Genomic DNA, 14,079 nt, shown 5'->3' on the forward strand with positions numbered 1-14,079 from the left:
ACTAGTGTGCTGGTCCCTTTTATCATTCAGGCCATCTGTGATGAAGTCTATTTTGTTAACTCAGAAAAACCTCAATTTCTGTAAGACTTTAAAATGAGGCATTAACATATTTTTATGGATTGTGCTACCATTATGGGTTTGGAGACTTCTCATTTCTGTTATTAAAAAGGAAAAACCCTGCCATCTAAGCTTCTCATAAGAAACTATTTTTACATACATAATCTTTAAAGATGCTTATGTAAAGAAGTGCTTTGAACTCTTTCAGTAAGATTTTAGCTCAGCCTAAAGCTTAACAATAATGTAATTTGCGTGAGGGTAGCTGATCCCCACCTGTCAGAGATGCTTCAGGAAGATACATAAATCACAGCCAGAATCTCATCTGAAACCAGTTTAAAAATTCATGGGGTTAATAGTCATTCCTGTGCAATCTCGTTTCTTAATACCATAACAGCACTGGGATTTTAGAGCTGGAGTGTACTTACAAATAATTTTATCAATCCCCTTTGTGCTACAGATGAATAAACTGAGGCCATACACTCTTTTTTTTTTTTTTTTTTTTTGGCATCACGGGGGTTTGAACTCAGGACCTCACACTTATTAGGCAGGGAGGTCACACATTCTGATGCGAAGCACACTTTCTTTCCACTGTGCCTTTACTAGTCCTGGTGTGCTTCTGGGACAAGCAGCACTGTGAGGAATGCAGGATCTTGAGCAGCACAACAGACCCACTCTATCCAAATCTCCATGTTTACAAGTTCTGCAAATGATTCATAAGCACACTCTTGCTTGAATCACCCTGCTCTATTCCACACTATTTCCCAAGAGAAATGCAAGGCTTTGGAATCGTATGGATCCACACTCAAAGTTCAGGTTTTTCATTTAACAAAATGGTCTCAAACAAATTATTTAGCCTTTCTGGTGTCAGTTTCCACGATGCTTAAATGGGGGAAGTAATATCTACTCTGAAATATCAATATGGGTTTTAAATGAAGTAAGGTCTTTGTAGATCCTAGTCAAGATCTTCAGTCAATGGACATGCTACCTGCTTCTTCCTCCCGCTGCTGCTAGTTATTACTGCTGCTGTTACTACTGCCCTTGCTGCTGATGCTACAGCTACTGCTACTGCTCCTTCTACTTGCTACATTGTTACTGCCACTATTGCTGCTATTCTACTGCCCACTGATGCTACTGCTACTGTTGCTGCTGCTGCTACTACTGTCACTTTTACAGTCCCCCCTCTTGCTGTCACTGATGCTATTGCCATTGCTGCTTCTGCTTCTATCACTAATTCTGCTGCCATAGCTCCTAGTTGCTGCTACTACCACTGCCATGGTATTTAGTATCTCAGACAGGGACAGTAACCTTTCAAATATTGACAAGTGACCAAAGTGAAATTGGAGCCCAGGTCTCTCAAATGTTATTCCACATGGAAGCAATGCTACGAATCTCTCTGTATGGCTATCCTTATTTCAAACTAGCAAAAATGCTGTCTTTCTTATTATAGTTTATGTCTTCTTTTCAACAAAATTGGAGAAGAGGGCAAAACAGGTTCTGCCTGGAAGCGAGAAGATGGGGGGAGAGAAGGGAAGGAGGGGGGTTGGGGGGAGAAATGGTCCAAATAATGTATGCACATATGAATAAATAAACCAAAACAATTTTATTATCATATTTTTTTAATGTTCTTCCAGTGTAGCTCTCTCTGTATCCCATAATTTCCCTTCTGTTTCAAGTAACACCAAATGCAAGAGACAATATTCTTGGAATGAGATGTAGAAAATGGAGACTGCTTTAAAAAAAGAAAAACAAAAAGCATCCATTTAACCTCTTGGAACAGTAAAGCCAGTTTGCTTGATTCTGTATTTTCCCAAATGACTCAGTGGGTCTGAGTTTCTTCTAGTGGCAGCTTCTGTTTTCTTTAACTCTGGAATACTGCCTTTCTTTAATTTTGCTTCTGGCTTCCAAAAATTTTTCCACAGAAAATTTCACTGGATGTAATAGTACATTTGTTTTCTTAGCAAACAGGATAAGCGTTATACTCTGGGGTGACCTTGAATTTTTAAAAATGAACCTTGTTTATGTATTTCTGTCCTGGTTCTTTCATCACTTGTCCCTATGCTTAAGTATTGTCACCTCTCTCCACTTACATAGCTCCATTTGTAATTGTTGTAAAGGGGGAGGGGGAATCTCCTCATTTTACAAAAAAAAGGATTTTTGTCATTTTGCAAACTGAAATAAATGTTTATTTCATTCTTTGAGGTCCCAGAATGACTTCTAGTTCCTACTCTTAGAAATGAACATGTGTCTTAATTTTAGAATATTGGCTAAAATGCTAACCTCTTAGCCTCAGATAAACTGAATCCCAGAAAGCAATAGAGCTTCTGTGTGGCAGACTAGCACATTCATGTGGAAAGCATCTAACTATTCCAACAAGGTGCATGAAGGTATTTTTCAACCATTGATACCTAACAGCAAAACTTCACACACTTAATGAGGGAAGTGTAAATAGAAGAAAATGATTGTATAGTCGGGTCAGTTTCAGTCTGGTCCCAATTCCATGCTTTATTTAAAAAAAAAAAAAAAGCCTAGGTTTTATGGCTTAATATGAATGGACACCATGAGAGCTGTACATTGGAGCCCAGAAGTGGGCTCTTCAGTACCAATGGTGGAATTCTGGAATGAAATGCAAAGCCTTTGAACAAGCCCTGGTAGAAATGGTGTGCCTCACCATTTCTTCCGTGTCCGAAGGCGGGGACTCCTTGGTTTCTGCTAAAGTATGTGGGCACAGTGAGGGGCTGCTTAGCTTAAGGCTGTGTCTTGTGCTTCTCACAAGCATTTAAACATTTGTAGGAATCCAAAAGCATCAGAAAAGCTAGTATCTATTTTTGAAAGCACTCCCCCATACACATATGCAAATTGGCTAAATTCACAAACAAGCTGTTTGTCAAGCTAAAGGGCCTTAAGCATGACTCCAAGTGAATCACAAGCCTTAGATATAAGTAAGAACTCTAACAGTTCCTGAGTGTGGCATAGATGCACAAATACACTGTGCTGTCCTAAATCCCACAAGTGCTATTTCTATAGTCAAGAGATCGTTTTAATTTTTTATTTATTTACTTATTTATTCATTTTATTTTCTAAGCACTTACATAACACTAACCAAACACTATTCTAAGCACTTTAAAAATATTAACTCACTTGAAACTTATTAGCAGTCTGTGGTAGCTGCTACGCTTATTCCCATTTTACACGTGAGAAAATAGAGTCACAGAGAGTTGAAGTAACTTGTTCAAGTTTACGTAACTAATGAGTGGCAGGACTGGAACTCAGGCAGTTTGGCTGTATAGATACATTTTTAGATTAGTACTAATGAAACCAAGATGGTGAATGAGTTCAATATTGGAATGTGCCAATTATTGGTATACTGTATATGTAACAAGCTATAACCTGTGTTTTTAACATCTTTAATTAACTATCACCTAATTTTTTCAATTCATGAGACTATGAGAGGTTTTTTGGGTTTTTTTTGTTTGTTTGTTTTTTGGGTATTTTTGGTGGTACTGGGGTTTGAACTCAGGGCCTTGCATTTGCCAGGCAGGTGCTCTACCACCTGAGCCATACCTCTAGCCCCAAAGCGTTTTCTTTCTTTTCTTTCTTTCTTTCTTTTTTTTCCTTAATTGTTGTGATGGGTAGGGGATACATTGTGGCATTTACACAGGTTCTTACAATGTGTCAAATATATCATACACGAATTTGCCTCCTCTACCATCTGAAAGCTTTTTCTTTTAGGGTCATGTGTCACAAATATTAAAAAGAAACTAATCAATATTTCAAAAACATCTTAAAATTGCAATATTCAAGAGGCCAGGTACAAATGCCCAGAGCCTATGAAAGACTCAAAATTATTTTAAAGAAATTGGAAATCAGTTATTCGCCTGGTGACCACATCAATGCTCCCCTTTTATGTTGTTATTTGCATGAAAATCTGCCCCTTTGGTCAGGGTTTATTGCAGGTTAGAAAAGTTTCCAATAGCCACTCACAAGCCCAGGAATCAAAAGGGGAGGGGGAAAAAAAAAAGCAAAAAACCATACAACCATCCTCATTTGTAGCCAGAGCGCTTCTGGCCATGGACCCCTCCCATTGTGCCATGGCCACTCCAGCACTGACAGTCTCTTGTTGCCATGGCGGCAGGGACCCACTGTGTGGGCTGGTTTCAATAACCAGCAGCTGCTCATTTCAGAGAAAGCAGGATGGCAGCCCAGTTCTGAATGAGCGTTTTTCTCTGGGCTTCAACCTGACCTGAATATTTTTTTCTCATTGAATTTCCTTTTATTTATTTATTTTTAGATATCAACTTTCCTTGAACTTTCCTTCTCATTTGTGTTGTACTTGGCAGGACTACAGAACTTCCCTTGCCTTCTGCAGATGTGTTTTCTTCTTTAATAATTCCTGAGGTATTCCCTATGCCTTCCTTACCTGCCTCTCCCCCAATTTTACATACACACACACACAGAGGCACACACACATGCATGCAACCCCACCCCATGCTTTGTTATATGAAGACCTTGATCAAATCGACTGAGTTTTTTTATTCCTAGAAGTGTAAAACCCCAGGTAGCCACCCCCCACCCCCAAACCTGTCTTAACTTACCCAACAGAAGGCAAATTTGATTTGCTTTATAAAAATTTGGGGCTGAATAGAAAACATGACCTTTCATTCACTTTATTCTGATCATGACTATAGAATCTGTGCTTAATACTAAACATATTCTCAGTTCACAGCTGACTCATAATCTGCTTCCCTCATCCTCTTTGTTGATATGCTGGCCAAATGTGAGAAATGTAAAAATCTAAAAACTCTTGTGAATTTTGACTCCTTTGCACAGGGATTGCAGATGGGAATCACACATGTTCTTGAGGTATGAGAGGAGTTGTAGTATATTTGAGGTAAATCTTGGCTCCTCTATCTCTAAAGAAGTTTGGAAAAGTTTGGAAATAAGGTTTTTACTGTTGTTGAATTTTTTTAAAAAATGAATCAATTTGTTTACCAGTTGTTACTAAAGATTGTCAGAGAAAAAATGTTTGTGGGCATGGTGTCCAGAAGGCTGACAGAATCCAGAACTTGCTTGGTATTCAAAGAAGAGCTCATCAAACATTATTCTGCACAGTGTATAATTACTTGCATATTGGGAGCCAAAAAAGGGAATCCAGTTCTGTGAGTGTGTGTTTACACTAAAGACTTTGAGAAGCAAAACAATGCAGCAACATTCTTCATCTCCAGCATCTGGGAACAATTAATTTGCTTGCTGTAATGTATAACATGTAGTTGATAACATTGTCAGAAATTCTGCATTTGGGCCATTTGCCTTACTTCAAAGCTTTCTACTTTCAAGGCTTAACCTTGTCACTAATTTTAGTAAATCTTTTTCTTTAATCCTAAAATGCTGTGACAAGAAACAACCTTCTGCTTATAGTTTCTTGATCATTTTCTTTTTAGTTTTAATCTCAATGTGTTTGGGAAACTGCATTCATATACCTTGCTCCCTTCTTCTCTACAGTGTAATGTTGCAGGAAACAGCTCAAAAGTGAGGCCCTACAGAATCTGGTAGGGTTTTTACATTTTTTTCCAGTGAGCACATATTTGCATTCTGAAAAGTTCTAATAAAGAAAATGGATTTATTCCATTTTTACAGATTTTAGGCCAGAACACTAGAGATTGTCATGAGAGACTGCAATCTATGGAAAGTTTGTGACAAGTTTTGATTGCTTATCTTCGGTGCCACATTCCCTTGTGACTTTTAGAAAGAAAGCGCTATTTATCTATGGCTATAAGTATAGATATATCTAGATGTATATTTGTCTATATCTCAACATAGATTTATATATATATATATATATATAATATAGTATATATATATATATATATATAGCTAGTGATAGAAATGTGATATGCACTATGAATTTTAACAAGTGGTAAGGCACAATGATAAATCCAACAGCAAAGGTCCCTGCACATCAGAGAAAATTAATGACCAATCAATCATTCACAGGCTCACACCTTTATTGAATCTATAATTCAGCATGTTGCAGGGGTTCATCAGTTCCTGGAGAGTCTCCTCCAATTTCTCATTGAGGTAGTCGAGAGAATGAAACTCAACTGTTACTCTAACTTCAGTTTAATTTGGGTTTTCAAATAAGAGCAAGTGTCTTATTTTTGTTGGCTGAGTGCTCCAAGCATTTAACAGTGCTAGAAGTTTTCTATACCACTTTTGAAAGCTCATATCTTACAACATTCAGCTATTTTCTTTTGAATCCTGGTGAAAAACAAACTGATGTATTTCCCTAATATAGCCAGGCTTAGGATCTAGCTCATCCCCCCTCCCTGCCCACTCTCTTCTTCTAGGCTTATCTCCACACCTTGGTAACTGTTTCAAATCACTTGCGCCCTATGTTTCAGTCTTCTTTGATCTAAATACATGTCATTGGTCTTCATGGTAAAACATGGTATTGTCTAGAAAGAATTGTTTATGCAAGTGTTCTACTCACAAACAGCAACATGAGTGGGGTCCAGACTGAGAACTCAACCTCATTACCTTGAAGTTCAGACTCAGACTGTCTCATCTGCCTCTTTACTCCCAGTTTCTACACATTGTGACAGCTCTGTTTCCTCTTTCAGACCTTAGAAGTACCTTTATGCCATAGCTCCAAATGCCTATGTGTGTGTGTATACTAGTGGGTTAGTAATAATTGGTCATGAATTTCCCCTGGTGTACAGGGACCTTTTCTGCTGAGTTTACCATTGTAACTCACCACTTAAGACAAATTCATAGTGCCTGTCACTTAATAAATGAATAAAAAATGGATAAGTGCATGGTGAAGTGAGTTTTTCCTAAAACTGAATATATTCATTTTCAGAAAAAACTCCAAATATTATGTCCTTTCTACATTTACGCCTTTACAATGTCTTTATTTTGTTTTTACAAAGATGATATAAGCTAAGCATGGTGGGGTGTACCTGTGTTGGCTACATGGGAGGCTGAGATTGGGAAGATGGAGGTTCTAGGTAAACCCAGGGGAAAATCTGGGTGTGGTGGCATGTACCTTTCATCCCAGCTATGACAGGATGCATAAAATAGGAGGTTCCTGGCCCAGGCTTGCCTGGGCAAAAAAGTGAGACCCTATCTTCAAAGTTACCAGAGCAAAAAGTGCTGGAGGTATTGCTCAAGCAGTAGAGTGCCTGTCCCGCAAGCACAAAGCCCTAATTCAAACCCCAGTAACACAAACACACACACACACACATGAAAGAATAAAGAGTTTTTAGGGAGGCTTTTGGCAAAAAGGAAATACTAAGCAACCTATTGTCAGTTCCCCAAATTCTTTCACTGGTCTATAAAATTCAAAATCTGGAAATCACTGTCTTAGTGCATGGTTTTGCTTACTGTTGCTTGTCTCTCACAAATTCTTTTCTTTTTCTTCATAAAAATTGACTTCTGGGGAAGGAGTAATAAAAAGGTGAATGCCTACAAACCAAATTCAATAACATGATTCAGAATCACCAACATTACTGAACATCCTCTATGTGCCAGGCCAGGATATTCACATACTATACTGCAAACATTCTGAGAGGTATGTGTTATTATTTGCCTTTGACAGATGAGGCGATAAGTGAGTTAGACTTAGGGTATCCTCCAACAGATAAGGAAATTACAGGTGTCTGAGGAGATCCTGAGGTGATCTGCGGGTGGTGGAAGATGTGGGACTGAACTGAGCCTTGCCAAGCAAGGCTAATTTGGCTAGAGAAGAGAACGATATGCTGGCAAAAGTAAAGATGAGGAGAAGGAATTAGCACTGCATGGTGGTGATTGGAAAATAAGCTGTAATAGAAAGACTGAGAACACAGATAGATGAATGGACAGGATTGTCATTTTGTAGGTACTTGTGTCTTAGTTGGGCTGTTATAACTGGGTACCTTATAAACAACAGAAATTTCATTTCTCACAGTTCTGGAGGCTGGGAGGTCTGAGATCAAGGTGCCAATAGATTCATTGTCTGGTAAGGGCCCACTTCCTGGTTTATACACAACTCCTTCTTGCTGTGAACTCACATGGCAGGAGGGAGTGTCCTTCTTGGTCATTTGTGAACATGTCAGAGCAGGAAAATTTTGAGTCATCTGATATACATATTCCCAACTAAGGTCAGACAGGATGATGTTCAGCCTTCTTGCAGCTCTCATCCTGCAAACGAGTATTCTTTATGTGGTCTGTGGAGTGCCATGTGTTTCACATTTCTGTGGTTTTTATTGCGTGATCTGTCTAAAACGGCCCTTTAGTGTAGTGCTAAAGTGCTATTTAGTGTTCCTAAGAGCAAGAAGTACCTTAGAAAGAACATACATGTATTAGATAAGTTTTGTTCAGGCATGAGTTATGGTGCTATTGGTCGTAGGTTTAATGTTACTGAATCAACAATACATATGAAACAAGGTATCCATAAGTAGAAACCTACATAAAACATGCTTATGTATTGGTTGGTTAAAGAAAATATGACCATAGGAATATCACCCTGTATATTCTCTAAGAGCAACAGCTCACTATTTACTTGCTAGTCAGTATTTTCAGTTACTTTTTAAAATATAATTATCATAAATAGTAAGGATATATTGCATTCATTATGGTAGTGTTTCAAGAAAGCCATGGTTGCTGCCTAACCTCAACCTATTTAGAATGTCAATGATTTTATAAGATTCTATCAGGTTGCACCTTTTTTTCTTTGCTTCTGCCTTACTTGATGTCTCTTCTTAGTCCCCATTCAAGGTAATGTCTCTTCAGTTTTTGAGACTTTTTTTTGGCAGTACTGAGATTAGAACTCTGTACTCAGCACTTGTGAGGCAGGCTCTAACTTGAGCATGCCTCCAGTCTCTATCTATCTATCTATCTATTTATCATCTATCATCTATCTATTTATTTTTGGTGGTACTGGGGTTTGAACTCAGGACTTTGTGCTTACTAGGCAGGTGCTCTACTGTTGAGCCACTCCTTCAGTCCAAGACAATCTTGATTAGGGCAGAAACTTAACATAATTCCTGCCTTGAGCCTACCATTTACTAACATGACATGGAATCAGATTCCCCCAGGCCCAGCCCTGTTGGACCTGGGGACCTACCAGAATGAAGTTCTTAGGTTGAACTCTGAAGTCTATATCACAGTCCATCATCCTGGGATTTTGTGTCCAAGTGAGCCCTAAATGTCCACATGAGCTCTGAACCTCATTACCTCAGCATTTCCTGAAGCTGAGCACCTACAATGTGACTAACAGGTTTCAACCTGGTCAAATTTGTACTCTCACAGTTGGAGAGAGACTCATAAACAAATGTAATATAATATGGCAAGTAATGTGCAGAGGATACTGGGGGAGTATATAGAAGGAATGATAAGCAGCACAAGAAGCCTTCTCAGAAAAGTTGACATTATAATCTAGTCTTGAAGAAGAAAGAGTTGTCCTGGTAAAGAAGAGGGTGACATACAGATGTTTCAGAAACAGTAACAGCTACTTGGAAGGTGAAGTTAGAAGGATTACAGTCCAAGGCCTGGCCTGGACAAAAGTGTGAGACCCTATCTGAAAAACAAGCTAAAAGCCAAAGGACTCAGGGTATAAGCTCAAGTGATAGAGTGCTTGAGTAGCAACCATGAGGCCCTGAGTTAAATCCCCAATACTGCCAAAAATAAATAAATAAATAAAAAGATTTTTTCAGATAAATTGTAACAACATGAGCAAAGGCATAAAAGCATGAAACAGGCAGGATTGTTCTGGAAATCACAAACATTTGAGCTCTGCCAGGCATAAAATATAAGGAAAACAGAGATGGGACATGAGGAAGAGACCTGTCATGTCAGTGGTAAGAAGCCAGTGAAGCAAAGTATTCCAAGATATGTGATTGAATTTGAATTATACGAAGATCATTCTGGTGTCTGGCTGGAGGACAGGTCTGGGGAAAGCCAAACTGGAGACAAAGGTACTGTTAAAAAGCTTTTCCAACAGTCCTGAAAGATGGGAGATGTTGAGATACTAAGCTAGAGCAGCAGAGGGACTAAACAAGAGAGGTCAATTCAAGGAATGTGAAGTGGTAAAATCAACAGGCCTTAGATTACACTAAAGTAACAAATTAGTCCCATGTGAATGGCTTAACACAAACATTTATTCTCAATCATGTTAAAGATCCCAGCATCTCTCCAAGGCAGTCACCCTCCATGAGGTGACTTACCTAGGCTGCTCTGACTTTATAACTCTGCCACCTCAACATAAGACATCTGCATGTCTTGGAAAAAGATAAATGTTTCAGGTAAAAGAATTAAGAGCTTTTTACTATCTTAACCCAGAAATAACGCAGTGGTTTTTATTTATATTTCATTAGTCCAAACTAGTCACGTGGCTCCACTTAACTGGAAGTAAAGCAGGAGGAATGACCAGGAGGGAAAGGGCTGGGTGTCTATCAGCACTGCCAATGTCTATCCCAGTCCAGGATCACGGTGGAGTTGTGATAGGATAACAACCACGGTAATATATGCACATGGCAGATGGAGAGGTGAAAGGAGATTGTGTTAAACCTCAGGTTTCTGTCTAGGGTGCTGGTCAGTAAGACAAGGAAGGCTGCAGGAGCAGAAGATTTGAGGGGAGACATCATGGGCTTGGGGCAGATGTAATATTCTTGGGTAAGCATTATATCTAAAGATAAGAAGCAAGAAGTAGAGTGGGGTAGAAGATGGTTGGACAAAGCTGAAGGAAATAACTGTGTTCAAATAGTTTGGAAGGGATGATAGCCAAATCATGGTTAAGAGTAGAAGGCATAGCAGAGAAATCACCAGAAGAAGGTATTTTTGGAAGATAAATAGGCACTTTCAGTATCAGGTACGCATTGCCTGATGCTATATTTTCAGTGTGTCATTGAATACCTGACACTGCTCAGGACCTTAGCTAGTACCTTCCCTTAGCCTGAACCCTGCTCCCATAAAACAGCTACCTGGAGCCTGGCTGAATACAGGCAAACTTCACTCACCCTTTACCCACATGTGATTATACCTTGAGACATTTCTGCCAGCACTAGCAAAGCCCTTTGTCTCAGGTCCAAACTCTCATTCAGAAAGGTTCCTCCTTAACTCCATCCCCCAACACTGGTGTTTTCCTGGTACTTACTCGCATCCCTGCCAACCCAGACAGCTGTGCTTCAGGTAATGCTTTTAGGAATTCCAGGTCCATAAAACAATGGTTTTGCATGTTTGTTCGTTTATTTAAATAGTTTATTCTTAATAGCAATGAAGGATAAGATTTCTCTGAAATTCATGAAGTATGACATAGTTGGTATGTAGGAATCTGCCTGGGATTATTAAGGCAATTAGTGGAGAGATAAATTCATGCCTAGTTGGACATGGGGTTCCATGTCCAGAATTCACTGCTGATATTATAGAGAAGAAAGTTGTCAAGGAAGCTTATGGAGACTTTAGGAAATAGGTCAGAGAGGCATTGTCATCCCCAATGTGCCAAGAGGAAGTTGAAAATCCAACATTAAGTCTTTAGAAGGACTCAATAGATTCTATGTAATTGTAGAAATAAAGATTTGAGGTCTAGGGAAGTGGAGAAGTACCATGGCTTCAGACTGAATGCCAAATGTCAGGACCAAGCTGCAGAACAATGTGCCAAGAATTCTGATCTGAACAAGGGAAGGGCTAAGATGGATGGAGACCTGTCTTTCCCCCAGCAAGACTGGCAGAAGCAAAGCATCAAGTAAGCACAACCCTGTTAGGGGCCTGGGGCATGGTAGACCTTCTCCAAGTCAGGTAAAACTGAGACCTAGACATAGGAGATCAGGTAAGCAGCCTGACTGTTCCAGAGAGCCCTCTAGGGCAGCTCTACCTGACAGAATCCTGAAGTCTTTGAGTCTCTCTGTCTTTGACTTTTGACTACAGCTTCTTTCAAGCTCCCATGGGTGAGCTCCTATCGGTGAGAACAGTTACCCTGTTCAATAGAGTCAGTACCCATGGGAAAGGCAATCTACTCATGATTTCAACTGCAAAACTGTAATAGGGGCAAAAGGTAAGTTAAGACCTTGTTATATCTGCCAAAGCTGACAATTTTTTATCTGTTCTAAAAGATGAACATTTTGTTATCATTCGCTGGTAAATGGATGGAATTGGAGAACATCATTCTGAGTGAGGTTAGCCTGGCCCAAAAGACCAAAAATCATATGTTCTCTCTCATATGTGGACATCAGATCAAGGGCAAACACAACAATGGGATTGGACTACGAGCACATGATAAAAGCGAGAGCACACAAGGGAGGGGTGAGGATAGGTAAGACACCTAAAAAATTAGCTAGCATTTGTTGCCCTTAACGCAGAGAAACTAAAGCAGATACCTTAAAAGCAACTGAGGCCAATAAGAAAAGGGGAACAGGTACTAGAGAAAAGGTTAGATCAAAAAGAATTAACCTAGAAGGTAACACCCACGCACAGGAAGTCAATGTGAGTCAATGCCCTGTATAGCTATCCTTATCTCAACCAGCAAAAACCCTTGTTCCTTCCTATTATTGCTTATATTCTCTCTACAACAAAATTAGAAATAAGGGCAAAATAGTTTCTGCTGGGTATTGAGGGGAGGGGAGAGGGAGGGGGTAGAGTGGGTGGTAAGGGAGGTGGTGGGGGCAGGGGGGAGAAATGAACCAAGCCTTGTATGCTCATATGAATAATAAAAGAAAAAAAAAGATGAATATTTTAAGAAACCACTCCTACAGTGTTCAAGTTCACATTATTGCTAAATGCAATTAAGATTAGGTAACAAATATGAAAAACCATTGAATACTGTAATACTTTGAATAAATGTAGGCTTTGAAGCTATTTAAAAGCTAGTCGTGTAAAAATAGGCCTTGCAGTCCAAATTTATGGAGAGGCACTATGCTGTTTTATACACATTATTTTATTCAATTGACCCACAACCATAAGAGGTAAGTACTATCATAAGTTCCATTTTATAGATGGGAAAACCCAAACTTCCAGAGTATCTAACCCAGGCCATGCAGCTAACTGATAAGTAGCAGAGCCTATCTTCAAACTCAAGTCTGTGTTGATTTCAAAGAATGCTCTTCGTGTTAGTCAGCTTTCTGTTTCTGTAACAAAACACCTGATATAATCAACTTAAAAAGAAGAAGGGCTTATTTTGGAGGTTTCAGTCCATGGTCAATTGGTTCTGTTGCTTTTGGGTCTGTAGTGAAGTAGCACATCATGGTGGGAGTGTGTGGAGAAGGAAGCTGCTTGCCTTTTGGGAGATGGGAAGTGGAAAAGAGAGAGAAGAAGAGAGCTCCTATAAAGGGCAGCACCTCCAATGGCCTGAGACCTCTCATAGGCCCCACCTTTTAAATGTTCCACCATCTTTCAGTAGTACCAAGCTAAGGACCAAGCCTTTGGGGAACACTTACGATCTAACCTAGCACAACTGGAAAGTCAGCCATGTGTCATGACCATGACCATGTGCTTTCCCCCAAAGAGTAAAAATACCTCTGAGTCTTTGCTTCAAATGTTCCAGCTGAGCTGTCTGTTCACTCACTGGCTGCAGAAGTTAGTCCTGTATCTCCAGTTCTGGTTCTGCATCCTCTACGAGCAGCCTCTGGCGGTTGTTAAGGAGGGTCTGATGCTAGAGGAGGACTCCCTCCCACACGTCAGCCCACATCCCCAAGCACTGGCTGCTTCAAGGGCTAAGCCTTATTTGGCAGCCCTCACATTCTTGCCAAGATCCCCAAGCAGGACACATTCCTGACTGGGCGGAAGGAAGAATTCCTAGCATTCTTCAGCCACCATCCTCGGGATGGAAGAGAGAAAAACAAAAAGAAAACAAAAACCCTTCCTTTCTAGTATTTTGAATTAGTATGAATTAAGTCCTACTCTCCAAGCCATGAGAAGGAAAAACAAACAACAAAGAGTTTAAAGGCCTTAGAGTCATGTACTTGCAGAATCAGCCCTAGTAGTCTCTAGGGCTTGTGGAGTCTTTGCATTTGACCTTCTTTGTTGATAGTCTAGATTGTTATTTTTGTTCATCAT

General features: G+C 39.6%; 1 long non-coding RNA gene across 3 annotated transcripts in view; it reads right to left on the reverse strand.

Annotated features, from left to right (window-relative positions):
- The window catches only part of LOC141415039 (uncharacterized), a 113,611-nt gene extending 99,910 nt beyond the window's left edge, over positions 1 to 13,701 (reverse strand). For all 3 annotated transcript variants that reach the window (XR_012440063.1, XR_012440065.1, XR_012440064.1), the window contains exon 1: positions 13,540 to 13,701. This is a non-coding gene — a long non-coding RNA (uncharacterized lncRNA). The remainder of the gene's footprint in view (positions 1 to 13,539) is intronic.
- Positions 13,702 to 14,079: the final 378 nt, after the last annotated feature.

The sequence above is a fragment of the Castor canadensis genome, chromosome 12 (assembly GCF_047511655.1).
Source record: "Castor canadensis chromosome 12, mCasCan1.hap1v2, whole genome shotgun sequence".
NCBI lineage: Eukaryota > Metazoa > Chordata > Mammalia > Rodentia > Castoridae > Castor > Castor canadensis.